Source organism: Canis lupus, chromosome 9, assembly GCF_048164855.1.
Source record: "Canis lupus baileyi chromosome 9, mCanLup2.hap1, whole genome shotgun sequence".
Taxonomy (NCBI): domain Eukaryota; kingdom Metazoa; phylum Chordata; class Mammalia; order Carnivora; family Canidae; genus Canis; species Canis lupus.
Window position 1 is genome coordinate 71,320,155 of NC_132846.1, and position 12,053 is coordinate 71,332,207.

The 12,053-nt window shown below is 43.0% G+C and overlaps 1 protein-coding gene across 9 annotated transcripts in view; it reads left to right on the forward strand.

Annotated features, from left to right (window-relative positions):
• Window positions 1–12,053, forward strand: part of PPP2R5C (protein phosphatase 2 regulatory subunit B'gamma) — a 123,374-nt gene that overhangs the window by 15,509 nt on the left and 95,812 nt on the right. The gene's annotated exons all lie outside the window — the stretch shown is intronic.

Sequence of the window (12,053 nt, forward strand, 5' to 3'; positions counted from 1 at the left end):
GTATGTGGCATTTTGCATTTGCCAAAACCCATAAAATGTATGACACAAAGAACACACCCTCCTGTAAACTATGGTATTTAATTAATAATGATATATCAGTATTGGCTCATCCATTGTAACAAACGCACTCACTGTAATGCAAAATGTTAATATTGGACAACAGGTGGCAGGTAATATGAAAACTGTACTTCACATTTGATTTTTCTGTAAGCCTGAAAGTTAAAGTCCACTACTTTGAAAGAAAGAAAAAGAGAAAGAGAGAGAAAGGATGGAAGAAGAGAGAAGAGAAGAGAAGAGAAGAGAAGAGAAGAGAAGAGAAGAGAAGAGAGGAGAAGAGAAAGAAAAGAAAAGCTACTTTTCCCATCTTCTAAGACCCTCCTTTGTTGGATCTTCGAATTTTTCTTCCAGCCCTTAAAAATCCTCCACAACAGCATTACTGTCATATTCTGTTGGTGATCGTTTGGATTTATCCACTTATTTATCACTTTATTCTTCATTCCTCCTTGCATCTTCGACTTTCCTCCAGGATCACTTTCTTTCTATTGGAATATGTCTTGTAGAACTTTCTCTAATGAGTCTAGTGGTGGCAGATTATTTATCTAGAAAAGATCTTTATTCTGCCCTCATTCTTGAAAGATGTTCACTGAGATTGAATTGCAGGTGTAGTTATTTTCTGTGAGAACAAGGAAGATAAGCATTTCATCACCTTTGACTTTGTTACAATTGAGAAACCAAAGTTAGTCTTTGAAGGGACTGTGATTCTGGCTACTTTTCTGATTTTTGTCTCTAACATTGATTTTTCAGTAGTTCCACTGCTGGGTGTCCAAATGCGGATTTCTTTTCAATCAGCCTTTTTTGGGATTTGTTGCACATCCATACATTATTATACTTCCTCAGTGCTGAAGGGTTCCCAGCCATTATGTCTTCTACATTCGTCTTTGGCTTTAATCAAACATGTATTGGACTTTTCCATTTACCATCTTTCTTTGTAATCCTCACCTGTATTTTTCACTTTTTGTGACTTCCCATGCTATGTTCCCATTGAGAGCGTCTCACGTTATCTCTGATGAAGGACCAGGCTTTTTTTTCTTGATTTTCAACCCTTCATGGACTGATGCTTCTATAAAATACCGTGAAAATGAATAACTATACAAATGAAATGTAAAATGCAGCCTTTTTGTGTTATTACAGCCAGTAGATATAAAATTGCCTTGCTGAGCTGCTGTCAGAATCTCTGAGCACCATGCTTAATTTCTGTTACCTTGCTGGGAATCTTCAGGTCTGTCTAGCATGTGCTAAAGTCCCCTTTGTTGAGCTTTTACATCTCATATCCTTTTCCATTTATTGCAGTTACATTTTTAATCTGCAGTATGACTTTCTCCTATTTTCCTGTTCTGTCGCAGATCACGCTTGCCATTTCTGGGGGTGCAGTAAGCACAGCTACTTCGAGTTCTGTGTCACATGGTATTATCATCCTTGTCAGAGTGTGCTTGTGTTGTCTTATTTCCTTGAGTACCTGACTATTTTCTAGTATATGCTGGTCATTGTACTCAACTATTTAAAATAAGTTAAAACCTAAAATGAAAGTATCTTCTTCAATAGGGATTTGTTTTCGCTCCTTCTACCAGATACCTGGTTCGCTAGCAGTCTGGGAATGTTGTAAGTCACAGCACTAGTTTATTACGACTTGTTAAATTAGTCAGGCCGGTTGTCATGTAAAATATCCCGCTTATTCCCTGCAGTTCCTGTAAATAGAAGTCTTTTTTGGATGGAATACATCAGACATGTTACTGTATAACCCGGGAGATATTGGTGGTAGTGCAGGATAATTGTTCGATTTGGTGACTGTCATAAGTGATGCCAGATTCTACACCGTGTTAGGGTAATGATACGTTGATCTCTCCATCAGACCACGATGCTTCCCCCTGTGACTAGGCTGTCCCGAAGTACTGATGGCGATCTGCAAGGTCTGTTCCCCACCAGCCGTGTGCTAATGCCATGTATACCATGAGACAGTCCTTGCTTGAGTCAGCAGTGTCACTAGAGAGTTAACATTTAATCTGGCATTCTTCTGAAAGCAGAGCTGTTTCTTACCAACTGGAGATACTTGGTTATCTTGACATATAGTTCCTACGGAAAGTCAGAACAGGTGTAATGCTCTGCATTTTAGTTAGACTTTCCCTCAACTGGTGAAAACTAGAGATTTTTTTCTGGTTTTCTTTTTTTTGAATATCATTATGGACTTAGGTATTTCATTTATTTCAGTGTGCTACAGCCATCTAAAATTACTGTTTTTCTGATGTGTGGCTGCATAACTTCAACCATTGGGTATTCTTGAAGCTCTCTCCTGTGTATTTTTTTGACATGGACACACTTATTTTTGATTCCTTGATTTCTAACACAGTAAGATGTCCCCCAGCCTCATTTTGTACCTTCCTTGCCCCAGACTTGGAATCAACTATTTTCAAAGAGCCCTGATTCCTTTCAGTGGGACCTGATTTTAGAGACCAAAATCTGGGTACTAAGGGTGCTTGTTGCTATTGGACTGGTGTTGCTTTTAGGTGCTGTCAATGGAGGGAGATGGAATATAAGTATAAATATGTTGACATTCATATTGACGTTTTCAATTAAATTTTCATTATGGTGTTTTCAGATGATTCTTGAATTTTCAGTTTTATCTCTTTTACACTGAAAATCTTGCTTTCTGACATCATTGACATAATTATTGCTGTATCCTATTAAAATAATTCACAACAATAATGCGGATATTATTACAAACAGCAGGAACTTTGAATTGGCTCATTTCATTGCAGAAAAAGTGGTTGTGCTTTTATCTGGATCCTATCACATTTTTTAAATGTGCAGGAAGGATTGGCACCTTGAGAATATTTTCATCCTCTGGCCTAAGAGTGTGCTATGTGAAGGCCACTCTCATTTCTCTTTGGGTGTTTTAAAGTTTCCCTTGTGTGGGTTTTGCACATTTCTTATTAAGTTTTACACCTAGATATTCTGTTATTGTTGCTGCTGTGTCTTCTGAATAGTTAATTATTTTTAGGAAGGCTGTTGATTTCTGTGTCTTGCTTTCACCTCCGCTTTCTTACTGAATTATCTTATTGTTTGCAGTAGTTTTTCCATTGATTTCTTTTGGTTGTTCCAGGTATCTAATTAGATCTGTGCTTAAAGATGGCCTCACATTTTTGTTCCTAATTCTTGTACCTCTAGTGTCTTCCTCTTGAACTGGCTGAAAACTCCAGTAAGGCGTTATAGGTGGTGGTGCAAGCAGGCATGTTTGTCTTGTTTCTGACTTTAACGGAAGTAGAAGCAGGATTTTTTTTTTAATGATCGTGTTATTCCATTGTGTGGTGAAACCTTGGTTTTAAGTCTGTATAGATTGTGGCATAACATAAACCTTTCATTGTTGTTCATATCTTTAAACCTTTTCTTAAGGTGGGCTCAGAAAGGAAGTACTGGATCAGAGCCTGTGTGTTTTCACAATCCCTGAGAGATACTGCCCAGATACTGTCCAGAGAGGTGGCACCGTACACAGTCTACCCAGAGCAGATGAGACACCTGTCCTGTCGCACCTTTTCCAGACTGGGGTCATTTAACACCTGAGTCATTTGTTAAGTGGAAAGTAGCATTTCCTATTTTACTCATTTAACAGTAAGGCCGAATGTAGTCTTCGGGCCTTTTGCTTTTAGAGAGCCTCCTGAGTTAGTCCCTTCCTTACGGTAGAAGCGATGCCAATTGAAGGGAGATGCTTTGGGTGATGTGTAGGAGGGGTAAATCAGTTGCCCAGTTTGTTTCTTGGGGCCATTCTCCTGATGGAAAAGAGCCTGGGAAGAGTCAGGTCATAAAGGAACAACTAGGACTTAACAGCAATTAGCTGGAAACCTTGGGGCAGAAATTTGGTGTTGCTAAGCACTTGGGCTTTTGTGAAAGAAGTTGCTACGTTATTATTGTGAATTCTTAAAACTTGGGTTTTGAATGGCAGTTAAAATCTTACATCTCTTGCCCTCCTTTAGTGAAAATGCAATACTTCAGCCTTATTCATAACAGTTCATTTTCTGATACAGTTGAAAGTTTGGCCTTACAGGTCATTTTTACTGCCTAAAGATGAATTGTGCGTGTATTTAGGAGAGCTTTGCCTCTTGGCCGTTAGTTGCAGAATTATAACAATGGAGTATGAGCAGCTGCCAGAGTGCCTGCCCTAGTTCTGGTGGCCTGAGAAACTGCTCTCATCACTCCCGTCTTCTGCCCTATGCTTGGATTTCTGTGTCTGCTCCTGGCTGCACACCATGACAGAGGAAATGGCCCCCGGTGCCAGTTCACAACAAATATTTCCTGACCAACCAGGTTGTCTGGAGCATGGGGAGGTGGTCAGGACAATGACAACGGCCAGAGGTGGCCCTTGCCCACCAGGAGCCAGCAGACCCAGATCCACCGTGCTTTCCCGACTCAGGCTCCTCTTGGCTACCTTCTGACTGCAGCTGGGCAGCAGAGACGCCACCAGGGCCACTCGTGTGCATAACCCAGAGCTGATGCCACGTCGGCCAGGCCGGTCCTCCTGAGACCTTGCTCTCCTGTCTGCTCTCCCTGGGCCACAGACGCGGCTTTTACACAAGGCTCAGGCTCAGGCCTCTGCAGCCGCCCCGGGGCAGAACCTGGGCGTCTGCTTCCAGCTGCCAGCTGTACTCTCCACTTCGTGCCTGGCTCAGGCCTCGCCCACACCTCACCTCGATTTCTCACGGCACCTCGCGTTCGGCTCATGACCGCACACACACATGCCATTCCTTGGAAGGGCCATCCTCTGTCACCCTCAGCACCTGGTTTTCCTCTGTGCTCTGCCAACCTCAGAGGCAGCCGCCGTGCCCTGCTACTTCTGCCCACACCGATGTGTCCTGCACCACCTGGCTCGAGCCTGCCTTATCTATGCATGCAATTGTGGCAAAATCTGCATAGCGTAGTATCTGTCATCATAGCCACTCCTAAGTGTGCATTTCAGTGGCATTAAGTACATTCCCAGTGCCGTATGCCCATCACCACTATCTCTTCATCCCCAACTAAGCCCTGTCCTGGTAAACAGTGCCTCCCGTCGCCCTCCCCCAGCCCCGCACCTGCCATTCTACTTTCTGGCTCTCTGATTTCAACTCCTCCAGGAATTGGGATCATGCAGAATTTGTCCTGCTGGCTCTGACTTATCTCTCTCAGCATAATGTCCTCAAGGATCATCCTTGCTGTAGCTAGTGATGGGATTTCTTCCTTTTTAAGGCTGAATAATATTTAATCGTATGGCTAGACCACAGTGTGTGTATCCATCTGTCTGCCGATGGACACTCAGGTGGCAGGAGGTGCCACAAGTGGTGCTCTTGGGTGAAGTGCCACCGAGGGCAGAGCTGCTTGCATGTCTGTTTTGGAGCATCTGCCAAGGATGGAGATGCGCTCTATGGGAGAAGTGGAGAGCCCTCCAGGCCCTCCGACTGCTCCTTCCACACGCCCTTCTGTTTCCAGAGAACTGCCATGGCCTCACCGCTCCTCCACCTCAGGTTCTTCTGTGTAGAGGAAGTTTGTTACTAATAGCTGACGTGAGAGCACCTTGATATGTCACGTGTGCTAGAGACACCTTGTGTGGGCGCCCTGCCTTCTTGGAACAAGGAAGGGCTGTGAACACTTGCTCTGCTTTAAAGCTTTCCAGCCCAGCTGTGGGGAGAAGCCCAGCAAGCACTGGGGGTAAGTTTTACTTGGTCTACTCCACTCACCCCCGCCAGCCTTCCCTGGGGACCAGCCTGGCCACGCCTTCTACTCACAGGACTTTCGGATCTGCAGGGCGACAGGCCCACAAGCGCCTGTCCCTTTGTCCTTGCTTTTGGCAAGCAGAAGTTCCCTGGCAACCTTTGAACACAGCTGAATGTTAGGTATCTTTGATCTGCCTAAGGAAAAAGTCTATTTTAAACTCTAAGTGAAGCCAAATGTTTTAGGTTAGCTCTCTTACCCAACAAAACATACATCACTCGTGCTCATGCAGTTTCCAGTTAAAAAAAAATAGTGCTGGTCAGAACAGCGGCCTTGCTTTGCTATGACGGCGCCATGGCTCTCTAGGTTCAAAAACAACTTTCTTTTAACGAAAGAAACTATAAAACTTCTCCACTAAAATATGAGCAGATTTAATTTGCCTACAAAATTGCTGGGAGATGAAAAATAAAAACCTTAAGCCAAATTTAGAAATGAAAACTGGAAAGTTTTATTCAGAAATGCTAAATCAGAAATAAAATCAGTGGGATGTATTTACAGGCAGTTTGCTTTTAAATAAAGACCAAAACAAAGTGACAGAGGGACCAGAGAATAAAGAGTAATTCCTTTTAAAACCTTCACTTTGGTGCAGCACAAAGTTGCTTGCATTTGCATCTCTGATGGGAAAGTGCACGAGGAACAGTGGGTCTGTTTGCCGGCCTTCTGTTCTGGAAGGCACACCGCCCGGAGCCCAGAAAGGTGCCTTTCCCCCCTCGGCATTAGCTCAGGCCCTTGGTGGCACAGCTGCAGCAGCAGGAAAGGGGAGGGGGGCGGTCATCACTGGAGAGTCAGGAGCCCGGTTTGAGGCCATCCTGGAAAGCAGGGGGGCCCATCACAGGTGGTACTGGAGGGCACAGTGGGACAGGCATTGTGTGCCCAGGGGACAGGAAGTGTTACTATCCAGGCAACTAAGTGACATGTCCATTTTGGTTATGTGCTACAGGGAAGAGGTTTAAAGAGTAGTAAGGGGGTTTGGGAACATCAGAATAGGTGTTGCTGCTTGATTTGTCCATCATTCAGTATATTTGATGGTGCACATGCTGTGTGCCAGGCACCATCTGGGAGCTGGCCAGGGGAGAGTGTCTGTGGCCTGGGGTGGGAAGTAGGAAGGCTTCTGGGATGGGGGTGGAGGTGGGGGTGAGGTCTAAGCAGAGATCCCACTGCAGCCTGGAGATCTATCTGAAGCACCATTGGTAGAGGCCAATGTTCTTCAGGTGGTTTCCAGCATGACACCTATAATGGCTGGAGCCACTCCCTCCCAAGCTCTGCCCCTCACCACAGCAGGGTGGTATACTCCACCTGTGACATTTATGCCTCCTAACAACCGAGGAGATGGAATATCACATATACCTCCTTTTCCAAGTGAGGAAAGTGAACCATCCCAGGGTAATGCAAGGTGGCAGAAACTTGCAGCCCAGTGACAGGGGCGTGGCTGCAGTAGTAGCCTCTTCTGGGAGCATCCACTGAGTGCTTCATCAGTGAAGACAGTACTCCGGGGACTGGTTGAACCCTGATAGCTTGTGTGTGTACAGAATCCAAGCAAAGGTGGCAGATGTGGTGGCAAAAATTAACTAGTCCATGACTGAATCTTTGGGACAGGGACTCCACATCCTCTAGTTTGTTGGTTCAATTTGTCCTGCCCAACTTAGGCCAGTTTTTGTTGGTGTGTTTTTACATACATGAGGTCATAGATGTATCACAGTGAACAAACCTTTGGGGATCATACATCCTTCCCATCACAGACCCTTCTTGATTCTTCACCTACACCCAAGAGGCAGTGTTTGTTGAGGGTTCCTCCTTGTGGTAACTTCATTTGGATGTCTTTTTAAAAACTGTTACTTGTCATTTTTATCAAAGTATTATATGCTGATTTTAGCAGTACTGAAAAATACACAGAAGTTTCAGGAATAAAAACCACCCGTTGCCATAACATTCAACAGTGACTACTGTTGTTGTTTGGGGAGTGTTTCTTTTTATGGATCGTGCTATTTTTGAAACTTACACACTGACATTTTCAGTTATTTTCACTTTATATACTTATAAAGATTTTTGGTGGATGTGTAATATTTCATTGAGCGGGATCATCCCTTTGACATTTAGGTGGTTTCTGGTATTTTAGAATCATAAATAAAAATGTGATGCTCTCCAAAAAAAAAAAATTAGGAATTAGCCAAGGAGGTAAAAGACTTTTGTGTTTTGTACACTACTTCAAGACACTGAAGACAATGCCAGTCACTGGACAAACGTCTGTGTTTGTGGACTGGAAGACCATATTGCTAGGCTTATCAAAATCCTAACAGTGTTTTTTCCAGAAGTGGAAAAGCCATCCTAAAATTTACATGGTATCTCCAGGGACCTCCGATGGCCACAGCAGTCTTGAAAAAGAACACCACATTTGGAAGTCTTAAATTTCCTGATTTTAAAACTTCCTGCAAAGCTACAGTAATCAAAACAGTTGTGATACCAGCATAAAGACAGGCATATATACCAATACAGAGTAGACTGGAGAGCCTGGAAATAAACCCTCACATAGACGGTCACATGGTTTTTAATAAGGGTGTCACCCACTCAGTGGGGGAAGGACAGTCTTTCCAACAAATGGCCCTAGAAGAAACAGATGTTCAGAATGAAGTTGGAGTCCTACCTCATACCATACACAAAGAGTAACTCAGGGGCACCTGGGTAACTCGGTTGAGCTTTGGACTCTTGGTTTTGGCTCAGGTCATGATCTCGGGGTCATGGGATTGAGCCCCCTCCATTGGGCTCTGTGCTCAGCGAGGAGTCTGCTTGAGATTCTCTCTCCACCCCTCCCTCCATTCCTACTATCTCTTTCTCTCTCTCTCTAAAATAAATAAGTATAGTCTTTAAAAAAATAAAGTAGCTTAAAGTGGATCAAAAACCGAAATATAAGAGCTGAGAATACAAGCTGTTAGAAGAAAAGCTTCATGAAATTGAATTTGCTCGTGATTTCTTCAAAATGACACCAAAAGCACAGGCAATGAAAGTACAAATAGTTGAACAACATCAAAACTTAAAATTTCTGTGCATCAAAAGATATAATCAATGAGGTGAAAAGGCATTCTGAAGAATGGGGGAAATAAGGGTCATTTATCTGAGAAGGGATTAATATCCAGAATATATAAAGAACTCCTATAACTCAACGACAAGAAAACCAGATTCAAAAATGGGCAAAGGACCCAAAGAAACATTCTCCAAAGAAGACATACACAAAGCCAGCAAGCAGATGAAAACATAATCAGCATCACCAATCGTTAGGAACATGCTAAACAAAATCATATTGAGATACTACTTCACATCTGTTAGTCTGCCTACTATCAAAGAAAAAAAAAAACAGAAAACAACCAGTGTTGGCGAGGATATGGAGAAATTGGAGCCCTGTGCACTGTTGGTGGGAGTGCAAAAGTGATCCTACTGCTGTGGGAAAAATCATGGCAGTTCCTCAGAGAGTTAAACATAGAAATGCCATATGTTCCAGCATTTTCACTTCTGGGTGTGCGCCCCAAGGAACTGAAAGCAGGGACTTAAAATAGATACTTGCGCACCCATGTTATAGCGGCTTTATTCACGGTAGCCCGAAGGCAGAGGCAGCCCGAATGGCCATCTGCGGATGAATGGAACAGCACATTCACACAACGGAATATTACTCAGCCTTACAAAGGAAGATGCTGACACCTGCTATGGCAGGGACCTTGAGGATGTTACACCCAGTGAGGTAAGGCTGCCACAGGAAAAATCCTGCCTGAATCTGCTTGGATGCAGATCCCCAGACACAGAAGTAGAATAGGGGTGGGGTGCTGGGGAATTAGTATTTAATGGGGACAGAGTGTCAGTTCTGCAGGATGAAGAGAGCTCTGTGGATGGACGGTGGCAGTGGCTGCACAACGACATAAGTGTACTTAATACCACTGAGCTATACACTTAAAAGTGGTTAAGATGGTGAATTTTATAAAATGTGTATTTTAGCCCAATTTAAAAAATATTAAAATGTGATGCTACACTCTACTACTATGTTTCTAGAATAGAAACATTTCTAGAATAGATTCCCAGGAGTAGAATTACTTAAAGAATCTTGATCCATCTTGCCAGATTATTTTAATTCCGAAAGGATCAAAACAACTTACAGATTTGTTGGCAGGGTCACAACGTGCCTTTACCAGCGTTGAGTAACTACCATTTGTTAAAATTACTGTTGATTTGATAGGTAGAGAAATGCTTCTTTATACAATTATGATCGGTTATAGTTCTTTTGTGAACCGAATCATTTCAGCATCAAGGACTCATTTTTTTATAATCAACTCTAGTGTGTTATTAATTCCTTATATTTATAGCAGTTATATTTCCTCTGGTTTTTTGGAGGGAACATCAGAAATTTGTGAATTTTTTAATGTGAGCAATATCCATTAAGGGTTTTTCCATAGTTTTTAAATGTCCTATTTTCTTGACACTCCTCTTCTGAAAGCCTTAGGGATTTACAGGGTGATTTGGATTTGTTTGGTTTTTTTATGTAACTCCTCTTAAATTTTATTTTGGTGCAAAGACTTAAATTCGCTTATTCCCACATAGCCAACCGGTTATCTAATTGTCCCCTTTCCACTGATTTGGGAGTCTTTCTTTGTCGTAATAACACACTTGGATGCATATGCTTCCCGCTCTGGGGGCTGTAGCTTTGTCCCACGGACCTGACCTCCTCTTAGGCCCTCATCCCACAGGCAGGAATTCACAAGCTTTCCAGTGGGTGGGACTAGCCTTTCTCACAAGTTATCTCATTCTCTTGCTTTTTATTTTTCCAGGGGAACTTTAAAATTGTTTTTGTTAAGAAAAAAATTTCTGGACAGGAAAATAAAGAGACCCGACCAGATTTTGACCAGAATTGCTTTAAACCTGCCAATCAATTTGGGGAAAAATTAACACCAGCATGTTTATAGTATTTATACTTCACTCCAGGAGTCTGCCTTCTGTGTATTTGTTCAAGTGTTTTTTTCCTCTCTCCATATTACTTGTTTGTTTGCTTATTTATATTTAGGATGTGTTTCATGACTGATTTCCAGAGCACAGAACTTGAGTTCTTTAAAGAATCACTTTATATGGACAAGGCTTCAAAAGAGCATAGAGGGAAATCACTAATAAAGTTTAGATCCTTTGATCTGAGATCATTAGGAAAAATACATCAAGGAATGTCTTCACTTGTTCGTTGACTTCTAATCTGTATATTTTATGGAAAGATTTTAGGAGTCTTTCCCCCTCATTTCTTCATTTTAGATCATCAGCACAGTCTTGGGACAGGCGCATTACCCATTCTCATCCTGTATGATATATCAAATTATTTGAGGGCAGGTCTCTGTCTTTTTATTTTTTTTAAGATTTTATTTATTTATTTATTAGAAAAAGAGAGTGTGCACAAGGCAGAGACACAGGCAGAGGGAGAAGCAGGCACCATGCAGGGAGCCCTACATGGGACTCGATCGCAGGTCTCCAGGATCACACCCTGGGCTGAAGCCAGGCACCAAACCGCTGAGCCACCCAGGGATCCCTTTTTTTTTTTTTTTTTTTTTTAAGGATTTTATTTATTTATGAGAGATAGAAAGAGACTGTCTTTTTAAAGTACAGATCTGCGGGAAGCATCTGCCCCAGACCCCTTAACCAAGCCCCTTCGTTCCTAATTGCAGACCCTTCTGAGTTCATCTGGCATCAGTCTCTGAATGAGAAGGTGGTGGTGATCCTAGGGGAGCCGTCCTCTCCTCCATCTGACAAAACCAGAGGGTCAACAGCCAGAACTGAAATCCAAACTGAACATTATCTGACTGAAAGCACAGGCAGTTTTTGTTGGACTAGCAGAGGAGCCAGGCAGGGGTGAGGCCAAGTGTGTGTACAGGCCAAGTGTCCACAGGACTGGTCCCATTGCCTGTTGTAGATAATTGCGTGGCCAGTTCTAGAAGCCAGCAGCATCCTTCAGCTCTGTGAAAGAGGGAGGCCGGGGTGGGATTTAGTTGGCTTTTACTTATTTATTCTCGTGATCGGTATTGATGCATATTGGAAAAACTACCTTCTTGCCGGTGGGGGGGCCTTACTGAGCCATTGTAGTGGTTCAGTCATTCCTGGAAATGTACGCTGAGCCAGCCCACAGGTGTAACTGCTAACCTCACGTGCACGTCGGGTGCTGCTTACTATTGTGAATGAGGTTTGGGAATCAGGGGGCTTTTGCGTTCTTGTTCACACAAAGGAGTTGTATGAGACCGCGTGAA